The sequence below is a fragment of the Erpetoichthys calabaricus genome, chromosome 5 (genome assembly GCF_900747795.2).
Source record: "Erpetoichthys calabaricus chromosome 5, fErpCal1.3, whole genome shotgun sequence".
NCBI classification, from domain to species: domain Eukaryota; kingdom Metazoa; phylum Chordata; class Cladistia; order Polypteriformes; family Polypteridae; genus Erpetoichthys; species Erpetoichthys calabaricus.
Genome location: NC_041398.2, coordinates 102,314,138 through 102,326,493, shown reverse-complemented (window position 1 = coordinate 102,326,493; position 12,356 = coordinate 102,314,138).

The following is a 12,356-nucleotide window of genomic DNA, read 5'->3' as shown; positions in this document are numbered from 1 at the left end:
ATGCTCTTCTGATGCAGAGTGGGTGACGTATCAAAAAAGTATCTTAAATCCCTTTCCACAACCCCACAAAACCCACACCATTTGGAAAAAAAAATCAATTTAGTAAAAGCCTTTAACATTGTCCCCAAGTATACAAAGGTGTGGGGACCCCTCGAAATGTATTGTCAACAAAAGGGATAGTTCTAAATAAGGAAATTATGTATATATTTCTATATTTAATTTCAAAAGTTACAATACTTCAGGATAAACAACATTTTGAGTGAAAACTTTTAAAAATATTGTTATGTTGGTACGAGGGACATTCAAAAAGTTTCCGAATTTTTATATTTTCGTTGGAAATGGTGAAGGTGGGAGTAGTAGTAATTGGGCCTTAAAAAGTAGGTATGACGCTAGGAAAATTGCATCACAAACAAAGGTGACTATGCAGAAAAGTGATGTAATTTGTTTTTGAAATTCTTAATAAATAGAGTTAAAATAAAGTGTGGAAACTCACTGAATGTTCCTAGTATTTGTGCATTTAATTACTATTTTTTTTCTACATTAAGAAAATATTGGCAAATATAGGTAGAAAAACAGGGGATAAATCACATTTTTGTTGGGAAAAGAAATCATTATCTCTATATAAAATCTAATGTCTGTCTGTATGTCTGTCTGCTTTTCATTAGAGAACTATTTAACAGATTTGGATCAAGGTTTTTTTATTATAAGTCGCTTGAACATTCTGGTTGATTTTGCGACTTCTGTCATTGCGCTATGTATCATAGTTCACTTGTGGTACCGATTTATTTGTGCGAATCTGAAAGACACGCAGTGGGCCGTGGGGATGGGGGCAGGGTCCTACTCACTCACGTGCCAGCCTTGGGGTGTACCTTACATCTGCTTTGCTAGCGAACGAGAGAACTACGTAACTGATTTAGATTGGGTTTTTTGTCTAGAATTTGCTTTAACATTCCGGTTGATTTTGCGACTCTCTCTTTTTTTTCCCCATGACTCCTCCCCCTCTGCTTTGCCAATTATTTTACCCCGTCTCTAACAGGCTTCAGTTTCAGAACTGCATTCCCTCCACTCCTGTTGTGGTTGTGCGAGGTGGGGAAACACTCGTAAGCCTTACAGCATACACTTCCAACATAAAAAAATTCCGCATGAAAATATTATTGGCCGATATTTTAATTGATATGTTTTAGTGGTACAACTATAGTGCACAGAGGCAAAGCATACCAATGAAAAGGCTTAATGATATACTTTATTTTTCACACACTGCGCGACAAAAATGGCGTCAGAGTCAGAGCCATGCCTCCTGCTGCTGGGTTTTGTTTTTCCTGATGCGGTGTATCCAGACTGGCGATTTGGGAGAAGCAGCCTGCGGTAGAAGAGAAGTAATATTGACACCTGTATGATTAATCTCTCCGAAACGACAAAGATGCTACATATGACAACAAATACATGAAAAGAAATTGCAAATAGCACAGGATAAAATGAAACGGTATGAGGGAAAGAGGGAAAAGGTTTAAGGGACAAATTTGTCAGTGCCAAAAAGAAAATAAAGGGGCCAGGTGGAGCTCTGGGGGTGAGCAGAATACACCCTCCCCCTCATTAAACACAGTGAAACCGAGTTAAATGTAGCTGAAGACAAGGTAAGTTGCCTTTAAAGGAACATTGCTGTTTTACGTTTCTTTAATTATGTCATATTCTGGACTTGCACTACCAGGTGTGCATGGCGATCTGGAAAGCTTTTGCTATCTAACTTCAGTTGGTTGACAAATTCTGTTATGATTGGTAAAAATACTACATGACTTACTGTTATGTGATCAGGTTAGTTAGTGAATATTAGTGTGAATATTAACGAAATGGCGGTTATTAAAAATATCTGATGTCAGTAAATACTGCATTTGTTTACTTTTGTTTGCTGTATTAGGACTATCATTAAACAATGATGAGAGCCAAACCTCAGAAGCACAGCTCCAGCCAGCAATTGGTAATGGGTAATATTTACACTATAGACCCGTCCACGTTTTTACAGCCATATGGTGAAACCTTTTCTCCACCTCTGCTTTTCAACCATTCGGCTGCCTTACATATAAATGTTTTTTGTTCATTGACGCCGTGTGGGCTTGAATCGCTGTCAGGCATATGTGAACAGGACAAACGCTCTCACATTTAAGATGTCACGTTGCATTTTTGTGCCAGTCACTCACAATTTATTTGGGGCAGTTTTGGCTGGAAGTATATTATAGTAGCGGGAAGATTCAGGCACGGTGTCAGCAACCTTGGCAGTTATTCCCCTTCATTAAGTCACCTCTTAATACCGTAAGAGTGGGTTATACTCTAGTCTTTGACACTTAAAGATGAGTGCAGTGATGGTACAGTGTGTAAAGGGGGCGTATTGCTTCATTTTCTTGTATTTCCTTTGAGATTTTGTCTTATCTCATTTGTCAAAAGGTGTATTACAACTTATAATTAAACGAGGCATGGTTGGAGTAATACCAAAAAGAAACTCAAAAAAATACACTATGGTCTTGAAATTGCTGTAAGGTTTACACATACCAAAATCAAGAATGTTAGCTGGCTTCTATCAGGATCTGGGGCATGATTGGCAATGTTTTGTGCAATTAATTTCATTCGTCATACTATATAAAACATGAATTGTTTGTACTCTTGTTTTTATGTTTTCAGTGTTATGGGGTAATGGCATCATTAAGGGCACAATGTGAGCAGCAAAGAGGCTACCAGCAGCAATATGTGTGTCAGAGTGATGTTATAGCCACCATCATACTTCAGTGAGGTGACCACATGTACAGTATATCTGTCTAAATTTTGTTTAAAGAAATCTTCTTCAGCACAATTAAATATCTAAAATGTTTAGAATCTTTGTAGAACTGATTTTTTTTTAGTTGAAATTTGTTTTTTCCTTTCATTTTAGCATTTTGGATAGAATAGAAAGAGCACTATACAAAAAATAAACTGAAATGAATTTAACCTAATATTTTCAGTGGGATTTCAAAATTAATATATTCAGACCAGAACTTCTATTCTGTTTATGGATCAAATTGTTTAGGTCATGACATCTTTTGAAAGACATTAAATATTACTTTGGCCATGTTTTCTTGTGCATTTGACTGATTCCAAAACATGAAGCAAATATGTAAAGTCTAACAAATTTCAGGGGTTATTCATTTATTTTTTTTAGGAAACCACGTTTTCTAAGTATAGAGGTATGCATCAGGAATGGTCCCAATTAAAATGTTATGTGTGCAGGGTGATCAGAATTGAGACTGCAGGACAAAGTCTTGCTGCTATGACTATGATAAAAATCTTCTCATTATCAAAATTCTATCTTGTTTACATGTGAAAAATCTAATCACAGTGTGTTTACTTATATAATGGAGTTTCTAAGCACCAGATGTTCAAAGCATATTGAAAAACTAGCCAGTATAACACAGTGTGCACCCCAGGGGCACATACAGCCGCCCTAACCCTACACAGACAGGCAGAGACACAAGTTTACCACACAGCACACATTTATTCACAGTGGGAAGTGCTTTTTCTCTGCTCCCCACAGCACAGTATACAAAGCACCAAATGCACAGTCCAACACAAAAGCCTTTCCTTCTTCTTTTTTCTCTGCCTCCACTCCTCTCCCAGCAAGCTTCGTTCAGCTCCTCCCGACTTTGGTTCCCCAAGTAGTGGTGGCTGGCTCCTTTTATAGGACACACAGGACTCCAGGTGTCCAACGAGCTTCCTCCGGCAGCACTTACAGCTGTTGCGGAAGTGCTGCTAAATAGGGTTCAACAAAGGTCCAGCACGCCCTGGCAGTGGCCACAGACCCCAGAAGGGCTGAATTTCCATGCTCCAAACCCATTGCCCCGCTGCAAGCCAGGGGGGCAGCATTGTAGTGATTCAGGGGAGATTGTGTCTGGAATAAGTGCCACCCCCACCCCCCCTTCCATGATCGAGGTGTCCCGGCTGGATAAGAGCCCCGGCAGTCCACCACAACAGTAAAAAAAGTATGGGAAGATTAGATATTTGGATCATGTTTTCACTGGTTTTAGATTCAGATAGAATGGAGCAAACTATCTGAGCTGCGACAAATGTGGCAAGGTTTAACGTACAATGGGTAGTAATGGGTGTGAGATACCTACAGGGATTGTCGGGAACAAGCCGGCGTGAGTATATTTAACACTTCACATTTTATTACGCACATGACAAAAACAAACAACATTCAGTATCTCCATATAATTTTAGTATCGGCCCAGTGCTTCTTCTTTTTAAATGCATTCAAGTTCAACGTTTTAATGTGTCACATTAATTTCTCTACAGAAGGTGCAAATAGTTCTGCCAGGATTTGGCAAAAGGAAAATTTGGGACTGCAGTTTCTTTATTGCTAAGCATAAAGTGTACCTGTGAAATATGTCATCTGAACTCTTGCCCAGAGGTTAGGATTTTGCTAGTGGTGAATGTTTTCTTTTACGATTTTTTGCTTTTTTATTTGGTGTTTTTGTTTTTGTTTGTCTTTTTTTTCTTCCCTGGGTGCTTGCATGCTTCTGTGGTTCAATTGGTGTATCTTAAACATTGACAGGCATTATTGCCACAGTTATCATAAGTTCATCAATATGCAATTTCATGATAACCGTGTCTTTATCACGGTATTGAAAGGCTAAGCATTCACTAGTTTCAAACATAATTTTTAAGAAAGTTAAAGATATAAAGTATTTCATTTGTGTTTGTTTCTTAATTTAGAGTCTGAAACCCTGAACTAATTAACGGTTTCCTTTAAAACAAATTAGGGGAAGGATCATCAGTCATTCTTCAATCAGGACAGTAACAGCTGAATAGTGCCATCTCGTTCAGGTTTGCACAAAAGCATTTTCACACTTGGTCACTTATTTAACTTGTGCCACATGAATTTAACAAAGAATAAGTGCCCACCTGTCCAATTTATACTGATACCATTCTGTATATCAGTGCTGCAAGAAGAAATAAAAATGGCAACTTTACTAGTTTTATGACAGTCTTTTGCTGTAATTTTTAACTGTTTATTTATCAGTCCTTACTGCTGATTTTAGTTTCATTTTGAATCTCTTTTGTTTAATAAGTGAATCGAGCTTTACAGTAGATATAGTTGTTCCAATTAAAGTATGTTTGTTTTGGTTTAGTATTTATAAAAACTGTAGTGAGTCTGACCTTTGAGGAAATATGCAGGGGAAAATTTCCTGGAATAGGATTAAAGGAGCTACAGTCAGGACCATAAGTATTTGGACTGTGACACAATTTCCATAAGTTTAGCACTGTATGCCACCACAATGGATTTGAAATGAAGCAATCATTATTGTATGAGCCATTTAGGAATGACAGCCGTTTTGCTGCATAATGCTCCCCCCACCCACCCCCCCATTTCCAGGGGCTCAGAAGTATAAGGACATTTGATTGAGAAGCTGTTCCATAGCTGTATGGAATTTGCATTTGGAACCTGTCATTGTGAATTCTCAATATGAGGTCCAAAGAGCTACCCATGCAAGTACAAAAAGCTATCATTAGGCTGAGAAAACAAAACAAACCCTTTAGAGAGATAGCAGAAACACTAGGACTGGTCATATAAACCAATTGGTACGTTCTTAAAGAGAAGGAATGCACTGATGAACTCAACACCAGAAGGTCTGGAAAACCACAGAAAACAACTGTGCTGGATGATTGCAGAATTCTGTCCTTAGTGACGAAGAACCAATTCATGACATTTAGCCAAACCAAGAACACTCTCTGGGAGGTAGACCTATCATTGCCAAAGTCTACAGTACAATCAAGAGAAGACTTCATGAAAGTAAAGACAGAAGGTTTACCACAAGGTGCAAACCACTGGTAAATCTCAAGCATAGGAAGGACAGAGTAGACTTTGCCAGAAACATTTCTTAAAAGCGTATCCAGTTCTGGAATAACTTTCTTTGGACAAAGGAAACCAAGATCAATATAATGTTGGAAAGAGATGGGTAAGGAGAAGAGAAGAAACAGCTCATGATCCAATGAATACCACATCATCTGTGAAACACGGTGAAGCCAATTTTATGACATGATCGTGCATGGCTGCAAATGGAAGTCAGTCACTAGTGTTTATTGATGATATGACTGCTGGCAGAAGTAGCATCATGAATTCTCAAGTGTACAGGGTTATACTATCTGCTCAGATTCAGCAAAATGCTGCAAAACTGATAGGATGATGCTTCACAGTACAGATGAACAATGAGTCAAAACATACTATGAAAGCAAACCAAGTATTTTCCAAGGGAAATAAGTTGAATATTCTTCAATGACCAAGTCAATCAATTGACCTCCTCGCAATTGGAAATCAATTTCACTTGCTGAAGACAAAACTGATAGCAGAATGTCTAACGAACAAAAGCACCTGAAGACAGCTGTAGTAAAGGCCTGGCAAAATATTAGTGGGGTCATTTACGATTGCGGTTCTGAGAATTGTGCTTGGTTCTAAAAGTTACACTCGCTTCTGAAAATTACGAGTACAATTCTCAGGCATGAACAAACTGTCAAAAATATGTCCTTGGACATTCACTATTGAGGAAGAAACAATCGATTTTTGTTACTACATATGTGCCACAGAGGTAGAATACTGGAGTTATTTCTGACAGCAATCGTACTTTATACTTAGCCCCCTTACAGTGGCTTCAAAGGGCAAAACACAAAGAACAAAATAAAACCGACACCATGAAATTAATTAAACAATGACAACATACAATTAACAATAAAAAGTGAGAGCATGAAATTAACAAATTAACGGCGTTGTATTTTAAACTTTGTCTTAGCCGAGTGTCTAGATGTTTGATGTTTTTGAATGTTCCCAACCTTCAGCTCTTATCGTCATAGATTTGGGGTTGGGGTGGGAGACACGGAACTATGACCCCCCCCAAGGAGGATATGAATATATACAAAACAGACGTAAAGATCGGGGACCTTGCACAATATAAACTTCTGAAGCAGCCCCCTTTGTGACGGCACTGCTTTTAAGTGAGTTTTTTTTTTAACGCTCATGATTTTGCTATGAAAGCACTGAGTTAGATTAACGACTGAGTGTGGAGAATGTTACGCCCTTATAATGGAGGAATATTTAGGTCAAAAATAAATAAGCAAAAAAAATCAAAAATTGTGAAATATGACAATAAATACATAATAACATTAAATATGGGAGTTTGAAAGTTCTCCCCTTGTTTGCGGGGGTTTCTTCCCATGATGCAAAAACCCTGAGGTGGACTGGTGCCCTGTGCTGGCTAGGATAGGCTCCAGTGGACTGTTTTGAATTAAGCGGGTGACTGACATAAAGGAATAAGGAACAAGAGGCATACTTCCTGACCCATTTAATGATTTATACTTACATTTCATGTTGTTATTATTTATTTAGTGTCACATTTGACAATACTTTTATTTATTTTCATTTTATTTATTTCTTTCTGTATTTATGCATGCATCTATCCAATTTCTAAATCCACTTTATCCTGAGCAGAGGCAGAGTCACAGGGAAGCTGGAGCCTATCCCAGGAAGCATAAAGCTCTTTTCTTTTTGTTTCTTTTCTTTTCTTTTGTCTGTACCAATTAAATATCACATAAACCTCATTCATCAGAATATAGTGTGCTGACTTTGCCAGTCAGTATGACCCATGTAACCATGTTGGGACAGAAAAACTCAACTTAAATTTTTAAAAGGCATCCATTTGTCACAAAGTTATTAAAATCGGTGTGGTCTAGTGCCATTTAAACCTTTGTAATAGCAACTGATTATCACAGTGAAACCTATCCATTGCTTGCCAGTTTGACAGATGAACTCGCTTTGGGTAAGGCAAATCTCAAATGCAACATAAAAAAGCAGTCTTGTCACAAAGCTATGGAAATAAGAGTGGCAAAATTCTGCACATGCCTGTACAGCCTGTTAAACATCAAAGTTAATCTTAGTCATTAAAATGGGAATGTGACAAATTTGCCAGTCAGTTTAAGACAGGTAGTCACATTGGTCTGTGCAAAACTCAACTGCAACTTAACAAATGCATCTGCATTTTCATCAAAACTATGATAACTAGGGTGGTCCAACACCATTTAACCTTTTACAGTTCCCATTAAACATCACAGTTAATTTCCTTCATTGCCACATTTGTCAGTCAGTCTGACTCATGTAACCACACTGGGACAGCAAAACTCCATTACACTTTAACAAAGATATACACTTTTCTCAGAAAATTTGAGTGAGTCAACAGCATACAACCCTGTATATCGCCAGTTGAGCATCACATTGAAATCTGTTCATTAGAGATACAGTATGGGAATATGACAAATTTGCCAGTCCAATTGACCCATGTACCCAAAGTTCAACTGCAACTTAACAAAGGCATCTTTCATTTCTCAAAACTAGTGTAGCCCAATGCCATCTAACCCTCTGCAGTGCCCATTAAACATCTAATTCCATTCACTAGATATGGGAATGTGCCAACTTTGCCTGTCAATTAGACCCATGTACCCAACTCATATACTGTATAACAAAGGCATCTGTCTTGTAACAAAACGATGAAAATGAAGGCTGCCCAACATCACCTAACGCTTTACTGTGCCCGTTAAACATCAGAGTAACTCTTACTCATTAGATATGACAGTGTGCCAACTTTGTCATTCAGCTGGGAAAAAACTGAACTGCCCTTTAATAAAAGCAACTGTCTTGTTGCAAAACTTTGAAAATTAAGCTGGTCCAATTTGATGTAACTCCTTTGTATCCAATCAGGTAGAAAATGTGGAAAACTGATTTCTTTTTTCAAATAAAGGGCCCATTTTAGTGACACACGTTAATATCTTTTTATGCTGCAGAATATTATGATTGGGTCTTAACGATGAATAAGTAACTGCTTTGCACAAGTTGTGTAAATAAGAAACTGGCTGGAAGTGAATAACTTCAGGCTCACGTGAAACAGTCACATTCTCCCCATATCTTCGTGGGCTTTACGCCACACCTCCCGAAGACTCCCAGGTGAAATAAATAGAGGGTCCAATGGTGCACCACCATGATGGATTAGTGTCACAGCTTGGGCTGATTGCTCACGGATATTCACTAAATGCTGGTAGGGAAAACTCAAGTCCCAGAGTTAGATCACAAACATGCAACAACTAGGCGGCAATTGAACCAACGACCAAAGCTTTAGCTTGTATATATGGAGAAGGATCACTGTCAAAAGTAACGCCATAATTCCCCCTTTCTGGCACATGCGTACTGTAGTAACAAAAATCGATTGTTTCTTCTTTGATAGAGAATGCCTCATGCGTCCAGTGATGTATTTTTGACATTTTGTTCACATTTGAAAATTGTGCTCATAATTTTCAGAAGCATTAACTTTCAGAAGCGCAAGCGTAATTGACACGTGTGAAATGTAAATTTGACTTAAATTATTACAAGTTATTTTTGACAGTGATCTTACTTGATAGAAGCCCAGCACTTGGAGAAAGCCATGGTTCCTAGACTTCAGGTTGTCATTGACTGTAAAGAATGTTTAAATAAGTATTGAAAATGTTTATTATCTTCATGATTACTTAAGTTTGTCAAAATACTTACGAGCCCTTGAAAATGACGGGACCATGTATAAAAATGTTGGTCTTATCTAAACAGCCCATACAATATTTTTGTTCAATCACTTCTTGATTGATTTGTTTCAAATCCATTGTGGTGGTGTACTGAGCCAAAATTATGAAAATCGTGTCCCTGTCCAAATACATATGGACCTGACTATACAGTATGATGAATGGCCTGCTAGGTTAGACTGGAAAGGAATGAGAAAATGGACAACATGGTGATGAAAATTCATGAAGATGTTGATTCTACTGAGCAGTTTAAGTACACAGACTGGTTTTCAGCTGTAAATAATTGATATCTATGGCAATTCCCAGTTTTATAAATAATTGGGAAGCAGTACCTGTGACTGCAAGAGCAGTGGTTGAATGAACTGTAACTATTTGTGAAATTGAAATTGTATTAAACATTAAATGAAAGGGGTTGTGTAACATTTCATTGTCATAAGGAGGAAAGAAAAAGAACTGATTTTATAGGCTAAAAGGTGCGTGGAGATGCAAATAGATATTTTTGTCTTTGCAAAATCATGCACAAGAAAGAAAAATAGCTCAAAATGAAAAGTCATGCCAAACCATTTTTTTTGCTATTCACAACTGTGAGTGAAACAGTCCAATCTGGCAACTGTGCTCCTGAGAAGCGAGGTTTAGGCACACTACAGTGCATCCTTACTACCTAATAACAAAAGACAGAAGCTAAAAGTGACGATATGTTGTGCCTGAAATTTGATTGTTCTTAAACTATGTTATACTAAACTATGTGGTTATATTCCTTGAGGTTTAAGCTTTCCAAATATCCATAACAGATAAATGGAAAAAATGTGGCTAAAGCAACAGAAAATTTCTGAAGACATGTCCCAAGTCTGAAAAATTGACCATTTAATTTAACAATTTGCAGTCTAGGCTGTAAGGTGTGGTGCCATTTCATTTTGACTTCTCACAGATAAAAAACACCATTTACAAAGACAACAGTCTTTTTTAAGGTGGAACAGGTTAGGTCAGGTCAGGTTGGGGAGCATGCACTGGGACAGCGTGTTGCTGCACCCACCTCACAATGAAACAGCTCAGGATCTTGGTTGGCAAACCCTCAGGCAGACATGCAGTCCAGTCCCACCCCCTGGAAATGACCATCTATCCACTGCAGCCAGGTGTTATGGGGCGTCGCCTTGCCCTGGTCCAGCCACTTGGGTTCTTGGTAATGTGGACCTTATGAGCTGAATCAACCTTGGGGAATCGGGCCACACAGTCATATTGCTGTAAATAACGCTCCCTCGCAATGCAGGTACTCCATGAGAAAAGAATCAAACCAGCGGTATCCAACGATTATCTAAAGAGACACATAGTACCGAAGGAGTCCAGTCTTCATCTCAGGCCAATGGAAAATATATATATTTCATTTCCATAATCAGTGGCGGCTCGTAGCTAAAATTAGTGGGGGTGCTGCTCCAGAAAATTTTTAGCCTTTGTTTTAAAATTGTGTAAAAGGAAACAAACATGTATAAAAAGAAAATTTACTCAGAAAGTTGATAAAATCCTAAAAGAAACAAAATCAAACATTTTTTACTTACTATAACCTAAATTGTTACAGTTCAAGCTTGACCTATTCATTTAAAAATGAAATCCATTCTTCTTGTTTTAATTTGCGCGAAAAGATCAATAATTTTCTCATTGATCTCTGGATGACAACTGAGGAAATTTTTCTCCATTGAAAGCACTGCAAGGGCATTTAGAGACAGCTGTGAAAACTTAAGCTGTTGAAGTTCACTTACAGTCACAGAGCTTATTTCTTGGGGATGCAAGGCCATGGTTAAAGTTTCCTGTAAAATAAAAGAACTGAAAAAAAAATGAATCAAAATAGAATAGCTGGAAGCAGGATAATAATCTAATTCTACACTTTATCACATTCAAGAATATGGTACACGGTTTTTAAGCACAACACACGCGGAGTAAAAAAAAAAAACACTACCTTCCACCAGCACGCCAGGGTCAGCACTGCGGGACCGACAGTGCTCTCTCTCCCTCGCAGACTCGCGTGCAGCTTCCTATGTGCGCATGCGCACAACAGCCAAACACCACGCCGCTGGAACTGTGAAGCGCACAGTTCCATACAAAGATTTTTGTATCTTTTTCATAAACTGGGGGATGGCTACTGACATTAAGCTTAAGGATTATATATTGTACAAGTATAAAGAAAGAATTAAAGAAAAAAGGACTCATAGGACTCATTATATTAAATGTTATCGATAATATCAAGTGGAAATAGGGGGTGCTGCAGTTCTACAGTGCCTATACGCGAGCCACCACTGTTCATAATGCAAAACAGGCAGCACCAGAACTCTAAAGACTTGGTCCTTCATCCTTTTGCAAAGATATTGGGAGTGCCACACACCCATTTCCAGCAACCTCATGACCCCCCATGCTCTCCCAATATGTCTACTGACTTCATAGGAAGAGTCACCAGAGACATGAATGTTGCTGCTGTGGTATGTAAACTTCTTGACAAGGTTGACACTCTCTCCACAGACAGACATACTGCTGATGGCTGTGCCTAACAGGTCATTAAAGGCCAGGATTTTGTTTTTAATCCAGGATACTCACAAGCCCAGACACTCAGACTCCTCACTCAGTCTCTCGAGTGCCCTGATCAGAGTCTCGTTGTCTCTATCTGGAAATGGAAGGGTGAACGCCAGCACTGCGGCAACTACAGGGGGGATAACACTGCTCTCTGTGCTGGGTAGGGTCCTTGCTAGAGTCAT